Below are 8,788 nucleotides of genomic sequence, written 5' to 3' on the forward strand. Positions count from 1 at the left end.
TTAATTTTTAAAAAAATTCCCTGATAGGGCTAAGGTGGTGGCATCTCATTGTAGTTTAATTTGCATTTCCCTGTTGATTGGTGATGTTGAGCTTTTTGTTTGTTTTTTGTTTTTCGATGTGTTTGCTGGGCATTTGTCTATCCTCTCTTAAAAAGGATAGATAAATGTTTTTTGCCCAGTTTTTAATGTGGTTATTTGCTTTTTTATTGCTGATTTGTTTCAGCTCTTAATAGATTCTGGATTTAGTCCTTTATTGGAGTATAGTTTGTAAATATTTTTCCCATTCTGTTGGTTGCCTACTTACACTCTTGATTATTTCCCTTTATGAGCAGAAACTTTTAAATTTAATTAAGTCCCATTTTTTATCATTTTTGTTATTCCTATATTTGTCATTTAGGTGTTAGTCATAAATTGTTTGCCTAGGCTGATGTCTAGAAGAGATTTTCCTAAATTTTCTTCTAGAATTATTACAGTTTAAGATCTTACATTTAAACATTTAATTCCTCTTGGGTTAATTTTTGTATATGACAAGAGAAAAGGTCCTGTTTCATGCTTCTTCATGTGACTGTTCAATTTTCCCAGTACCATTTCTTGAATAGTGAATTCTTTCCCCAGTATGTGCTTTTGTCTGCTTTGTCAAAAAACAGTTGGTCGTGGCTATATTTTTTAAAATTCCATGTACACATGATTAGGCTATGTAAATGCTTTTTGAAGGTTAAAGTCCATGTTGTAGCTGTGTTCTTCAACCTGGAAGTGTGCCATATATGCATGTAATGTATCTTCGGGGTAGAAACTTACCCAACCCCTTCCCCCCACCCTATTTGAATTTAATTTAACTGCTCTCTCATGTGAACATGTATTTATTAATCTTCTCATTTTAAATTGAAACTGAGTACACGTGATACTTATTTTTCTATTATTGTGGTACTTTGCTTTGGAGAATATTCTCCAAAGCCATCCAGGTTGTTATAAAAGTTACAAAAACCATCATTATTTTATGGCCGAATAGTATTCCATAATATACATATACCACAATTTATTAATTCATTCATGAGTTGAAAGGCACTTGGGTTGCCTCTACAGTTTTGTGATTGTGAGTTGTGCTGCTATAATCACTTGAGCGCAAATGTCCTTATGGTAAATTGTCATTTGGGTAGATACCTAGCAATGAGATTGCAGGATCAAATGGTAGGTCTACTTATAGTTCTTTGAGGATTCTTCCTACTTCCCTCCATAGAGGCTGAACTAGCTTGCAGTCCCAACAACAGTGCCTGGAGTGTTCCCTTTGTTCCACACCCAGGCCAGCAGCTGTCATCTTGGGAAGCTTATGAGATGTGCCATTCTCATAGGGGTAATGTGACACCCCAAAGTTGTCTTGACTTGCATTCCTCTGAGGATTATGGATAATGAGCATTTTTTCATGTGTTTGGCCATTTGTCCTTATGAGAGAAGTTTCTGTTCACATCTCTTGCCCAGTTTTTAGTAGGGTTCTTTGCTCCTTTCTTGCTAATTTTCTTAAGTTCTTTGTAGATTGTGGCTATTAGCCCTTTGTCAAATTTGTTGCCAAAATGTTTATACCAAAGGGATCTACAGATTTAATGCAATTCCCATTAAAATACTAACATCATACTTTGAAGATTGGAGAAAATAGTTCTATGTTTTGTTTGTAAACAGAAAAAATCCCTAACAGCCAATGTAATTCGATGACATAAGAAAAACACATTTTGTGGCATCACTTTACTAGACTTCCAGTTGTGCTACAAGGCTATAGTGATCAAAACAGCTCAGTAACTGCATAAAAATTGAATCATAGATTGATAGAAAGAACAGAGAATCTAGAGCTGAAACCTGCCTCATATCTCCATTTGATCTTTGACAAAGCAAACAAAAGCATGCACTAGAGAAAAGAATTACTATTCAACAAATAATGCTGGGAAAACTGGTTAGTCACATGGAAAAAAAAATGGAACCTGGCCCCACACCTCCCACCATATACAAAAATTAATTCATGATGGAAAGATTTAAATCTAAGACATAAAACTATAAAAGTCCTGGAAGAAAGTGTTGAAAAAATTCTTAATTTTATCTGTCTAGGGAAAGCATTCATGAGGAAGACCCTGCTGGCAATCACAACAGCACTAAAATAAATAAATTGAACCTGATCAAGTTAAAAAGTTTCTGCTCAGCTAAGGACATAACCAACAAAGCAAACAGACAATCTTGAGAATGGGAGAAGATATTTACATGCTATGGATCCAACAAAGGGCTATAAGGTTTGGTTTCTGGGTTCTCTAGCTTGTTTTTTTGGTCTAGTCTCTATCTTCATACTAGTACCACAGTTTTAGTTGCTATAGCCTTACAGTATAATTTGAAGTCAAGTAATCTGATGCCTCTAGATTTGTTCCATGTACTCAAATCACAAATTAATAACTCATTACCATTTACAATAGCATCAAAGAAAATAAAATACCTAAGAATACACCTAACAAGGAGGTAAAAGTTTTCTACAAGGACGACTACAAAACACTGATGGAAGAAATCACAGATGGCCCAAACAAATGGAATAACATCCATTTATGGATTAGAAGAATAAAGTTGGTTATAATGTCCATACTGCCCAAAATGATCTACAAATTCAATGTAATTCCCATAAAAACACCCTTTCAAGAGCACGTGTTTCACAAGCATATACCTTGTGATTTTTGGTCTTTTCCTCCTGCAATGGAACAGAAATACTACTCTGAAGGAATGCCAGCCACTTAGGCATCATGTGACAGCAATGAGAAAGAGGACAGCAGCAGCCACATGCTAAGGATGACTAGAGGAACCTGGGACTGCTGGCACCCTGAAGACAGCCCACCTATGTGTATTTGACATGAAAAAATAGGTAAGTATCTTGCTTAATCACTGATGTTATGTTTTCTGTTACTGGGGCCCTATCGTAATGCTGACCAGTATAGATGGTGACCTGGGTGTGAAAGGCTGAGAAAGGATTTCAATGAAAACTGGGCAAATGAAATACATTTAGTCTGCATAGGAGGGGACTAAGTGGGTCTGTAACTATCTGAAATACTAATATAATACTTAAGAGAGATGTAGGCTTTATCCCATGTGTCCAGAGAGCAGAATGAGGACTTGTAGAAATTAAGGAAAATGATTGGACTCATCAAAGAAAGACTTTTTAGAGAGATAAACCTATGAAAGACAGAAGGAAGGAAGGAAGGAAAGAAAGAAAGAAAGAAAGAAAGAAAGAAAGAAAGAAAGAAAGAAGGAAAGAAAGAAAGAAAGAAAGAGGAAGGAAGGAAAGAAAGAAATGGTTAACACATCACCAACCCATAAAATAAAGATGACAGTGTCAAACTGAAATTTAAACCAGACAGGGACACTTATCAGAACTCAACTTCTATTTCTATCTCTGAACTTATCTAGAAGGTGAAAAAATGTTTATTGAGCACTTACTTTATTCCAGATCTTCTGTAAAGTAAAAAAGATTATACATAGGGATTTTCTAGAAAGGGTCCTTGAGGATCTTACTGTTTAGTAACTGAAACATATTAAATAGATAATTTCAATAAAACTTTAAATGACAAAATACAGATTTGTTCAGAGTAGAGAAAAGGATAAGCCTCCTTAAAATAGAACTCTCAAAGTTGAACTGAAGTAGTCTGATGAAAAAACAATAGAAGAAAATTTTAAGCAAATGAATAGGATCCACAGAGGTGTCCTCTAGTGAAACAGTGTGTTGTGAGTGAGGAAATCTGTGGCTTAGAAATGCTGCAGCATAATGTGCAGAAAGGAGCAGGAGAAGGAACTACAGAAGGAGACAGGATTAGTGGGGGGCTTTATAGGCAGCCTGACGAAGCTAGATTCTTACCCTCTAGCCAGTATTACCTGACTTTCTAATTTCAAAGCAAATTTGTTTAAAAAAAAATGTGCAATTGACATAGATTATGACTTTTATATTCTGCCTAGTTAGACAATTTTTTAAAAGCACAAGCCACCACATACTTTTAAAAACAATTTCTTAGGGCTGGGCGCAGCGGCTCATGTCTGTAATCCTAGCACTCTGGGATGCTAAGACCAGTGGATTGCTTGAGCTCAGGAGTTTGAGACCAGCCTGAGCAAGAACGAGACCCCATCTCTAAAAAAAATTGCCAGGCATTGTGGTCAGTGCCTATAGTCCTAGCTACTTGGAAGGCTGAGGCAAAAGGATTGTTTGAGCCCAGTATTTTGACATTGCTATGAGCTATGACTGCATGGCACTCTACCCAGGGTGACAGAGTGAGACTCTGTCTTAAAAAAAAAAAAAAAAAAAAAAGAAGAAGAATGTCTTAGTAGAGCATATTTGCACCCAAAGAATACAAAGTATATACTCTAAGAAATGTTAGATTTTGTCAAGTTCAATCATTTGACAAAAAATTAGCCATATTTTCTTCATTTTACCTAGAAAAACTCATCAGGGAATTTTTTGCAAAACTTCGTAGTATAAAGCAACAGCAAATACACATTATCTCTTGCAGTCTCTGGGTTTAGTAGTTTGGCCAGGCAATTCTGGCTTCTGTCACACATAAAGTTGTAGCCAGCTGGTGACTGAGGCTGGGGCCTTGTCATGGGCTTTTTCACACAGGCACATCTTCTACTTGGGATGGTAGCATAGGCTGAATAATATCTCCCAAAGATATCCACTCCTAGTCTCTGAAATGTGTGAATGTAACTTACAAGACCAAAGATACTTTACCAATGTGGTTACATCAACATTCTTAAAATGGGGAATTACATTGGATTACTGATTGTTCCCTAACTGCAACTGTAAGTGTCTTTATAAAAAGGAAGGCGAAAACAGATTTAACATTAAAAAAGAAGGCAACATGACTCCTGAAGCAAGATGCTATGCTGCTGGCTTTTAAAATGGAGTAAGGGACCAACATTCCCAGGAAGGCAGCTCTAGAGGCTGGAAAAGGCAAGGAAATATGTTTTTTCTTCAGAGACTCCTGATGGAGCACAACCATGCCGACATCTTGATTTTAGCCAAATGAAACTAATTTCATATTTCTCATCTCCAAAACTGTAAAAGAATAAATGTGCATTGTTTTAAACCACCAAATATGTGGTAATTTGTTACAGCAGCTGCAGGAAAATAACACAGATGGGAGGACGTAGCCAGCTGGAGTGTGGAACAGAGAGTGGGGACCTTAAGCATCTCTCCCTGTTTGCACTCCCCATATAGTATCTCCTGCACGATGGCCTCATGTTAGCCTGGATTCTCGGATGGTTGCTCAAGTATGCAAGGGCACGTGTCCCCAGAGAAAGAGAGAACCAAGTGGAAATTATTTTGATCTTTTAAAAACTTGCAGAAAAAGTCATGCACTTTCACTTCCAGCAGACCTTGTTCATTAGAAACAAATTAGTCTGACCCACATTCAAAGGGAAGAGAATTAGAGTTCATCTCTTCAAATGAGACACGTCAGAGAATTCCTGACATATTTTAATATCACCACAATCATTAATACAGATTTCTGTTTTCATCTAGAAACTTAACTGCTTCACCTTTCATATTTAAGTCTACTTAATACAACGCAGGCAATTGTGTGAGGTAGGGATCAGTTTATTTATTTATTTTATAGGGATAGTTACTTGGTTCAGTGTCACTTATTGAAAAAAATTCTCTAGTGTTTTTACAGAATTAACTTGGTTTTAAAATATAGAAAAGACTTTATCCATATACAGGTTTGTTACTACAGGCTTTATTCTTTTTCATTGCTCTATTTGCCTAACCTTGTTTGTTACCTTGTTTATTACCAGCTATATTAGGTGTACAGCAAGTTTTGATATCTGGTAGTTTCAAGTTCTTCATTGTTCTTCTTCAAGGTTGCCTGGGCCAGTCTAGGCCCTTTGGATAAAGCTAGTATTTTAACAATGTCTAGTAATTTCTCTCAGTATGGTTTTGGGAGGGTTTTATTTTTTTTTTGGCTTCTTTCATTAGAATCATCTATAAATTATTTGATACTTCTTAACACTTTTGAGTGGCTAGTTTTGAATTTCATTTTTAACTTTTTATTGATAGCAAACAAAATACAATTTATTTTTGATTATTGGCATTATATTAAAAATGTACTTAATGATGTAATAGTTTATATGCTGTTTTAGACTTTTTTACACACACACTTATGCCATTTCCCAGTAAAGACAGTTTTAATTCATGTATTCCAATCCTCATATTTTTATTTCATTTTTCTTTTCTTGCCTTACTGCACCAAGATTTCCAGAACAATCCCAAATAAAAGTTGTAATAGAAGTCATCTTTTCCTTATTTCTAACTTGAAGAAAAATGTTTCACCATAAATATGATACGAAATTAAACATTTTATAGACAAACTTTACTAGGTTTGCTTAAGAATCATGAATGAATATGAAATTTTATTTAAAAATCTGTATACATTGAAATAAATATTATTTTTTCCATTCTATCAGCATTATCTTTTTGTTATTTCTAGCCTAAGATCTACTATGTCTCATATAGCCAGTATAAAGTGCTTCTGGTCATTATTTATCTTCTTCCATCCTTTTATTCTCAACCTATGGCATTAAATTTTATAGTATGTCTACTGTAAACAGCATTTGATTAGATTTGGCATTGGTTTGCTTTGTTACTACCCTCTAATAAACTTTGCCTTTTACTTAGAATGTTTATTCCTCTTATACTTAAGGCTATTACTGATAGAGTTGGGTTCAAGTCCATATCTTACTTGTATTTCTTCTATCTCTTATTTGTTTATTCTTTTTATGGCCTATGTTGGATTAAATTAACTGTCCTTTGGTTCTATCTTTCTCATCTTTAGCCATTTAGTTTTCTATTTGTATATGATATTTTTGGTGACTACCCAGAGATATCAAATACATAGCTAACCTATAACAACTAATTTAATTTAGTAATTTTATCACTGTCTGAACAAAATGAATATCACAACTTAAAGTCATTTTAGCCCCTTTTTGTCATATATTTTGACATCAACATGTTATAAGCACCATAAAACTATTGCTTTTTTTTTTTTTTTGCAGTTTTGCTGGGGCCAGGTTTGAACCTGCCACCTCTGGAATATGAGGCCAGTGCCCCGCTCCTTTGAGCCACAAGTGCTGCCCCACAAAACTCTTGTTTTATAATTTTAAGCATTCAGTCTTCCCTTATATTTATCCAAATACTTGCCATTTTCAGTACTTTTCCTTCTTCATATTATTCCATATTTCTACTTGGGATAAGTTTCCATCACCATAAAGAATTTCTTTCATTATTCTTTACTATGCATGCCAGCTGGTGATAAAATCTTTCCATTTTTGTTTGTCTGAACACATTTTTAATAATCCATCTTATTTTTGAAGGATATTTTCTTACTTGGAATAGAATTCTAAATTGGCAATGTACAGAGGGTGTCAAGAAAATTTATACACATTTTAAGAAAGGAAAAACTATATTGAGTTTGTAATTCTCAAGCTATGTTTCACTTCTGCAATTGCAGAGGTGTTCAATGTGAATTGGATTCATTGTTTGTCATCAGTTATATATTGAGCATTACAATTTTCATACACTCATTGTCTTTAATGTTCTGAAATTGCAGGATGGTGTGTCTTCTTGTGAATTGTGTTGCACTTCTTAAAGCAGAAGAATTCACTATTTTAATCAATTCTAAAATATTCTCACACTATCTCAGTAACTATTAGCTCTTCCCAATTCTCTTTGGTCTCTCCTTCTAAACATATTGGATTCAGAATATGTTAATCTTCATTCTATTAGGCACATCTTTTGATTTCTCTTTTGTAGCAACCTATGTAACAGGATGTGTAGCAAACTATGTGATAAGATATGTAACAACTTATGTAACAACTTATGTAGTAATAACTTATGTAGCAACCTATGTAGAAAGATATGTAGCAACTGGAACAGCAGGTTTGAAGAGACAAAGTGGCAGTTACTGGACATTAAGGAACAGACCTTAGCAGGTGGGAATTGATCAGCCCCCAGAGAAGGGGATGGGGCTTGAGGGAAGGTTGTATGTTTTCAATAAATAGCAGCCAGAGGTTGCTTTGGGCCTTTTCCCTGACACACGTGGGAAGGCCCAACTCCTGCAAGCTTCAAGCTTACAATCCATTGTGCAGTCTGCTTCATTAGTGACAGCGCCGACACTTTTTCTTAGTTTGAGTCTTTGGAGTTTTTGTCCTATTTCCTTAAAAAATCCTTAGGGGGAGGTGGAGCAAGATGGCAGATGGGATGCATCCCTGGGTCAACTCTCCTGGTGGCTTCAGGTGAGAGTGGGGGGCGGGATCTTTTCTGTGTGAAGTGCTGGTGCAGACAAACAACGCAGGAGCACAGGGTGTGCAGCAAGGAGGTGAATTGCTGGATTGAAAGTGTAGCCTAGAACTACGGTGTCTGCCAGAAAAAACACAAGGCAGCAGCTGAAATGGAGCCAGCTGCGACCCACGGCAGCTGGGACTGGCAGTGCCAGGTCTGCGGCTGGCGCCCTGAGAGGCAGAAACCAATCCCTCCCCCATGAAGGACTTCTGTGCCCAATTCGTGGGGAGTTTGGGGGTTTCACGGAAAGTGTGGTAAGGCATGGATTCCCAAGTAGAATTTGGCAGCCAGAAAGGGGAGCCATTTCAACCCAGTTTGGAGCTCAGGGATCCAGGTAATCAGATAGAAACTTGAGGGGAAGGGACTCTGCTTAGGAACTGATCCATCCTGTAATTTTGGAAGTTTGTATGGAGCTGCACTGACACGGTGACCCACAGGGGGAAT

Source organism: Otolemur garnettii, unplaced genomic scaffold (genome assembly GCF_000181295.1).
Source record: "Otolemur garnettii isolate 467f Iridium unplaced genomic scaffold, OtoGar3 scaffold00167, whole genome shotgun sequence".
NCBI classification, from domain to species: Eukaryota; Metazoa; Chordata; class Mammalia; order Primates; family Galagidae; genus Otolemur; species Otolemur garnettii.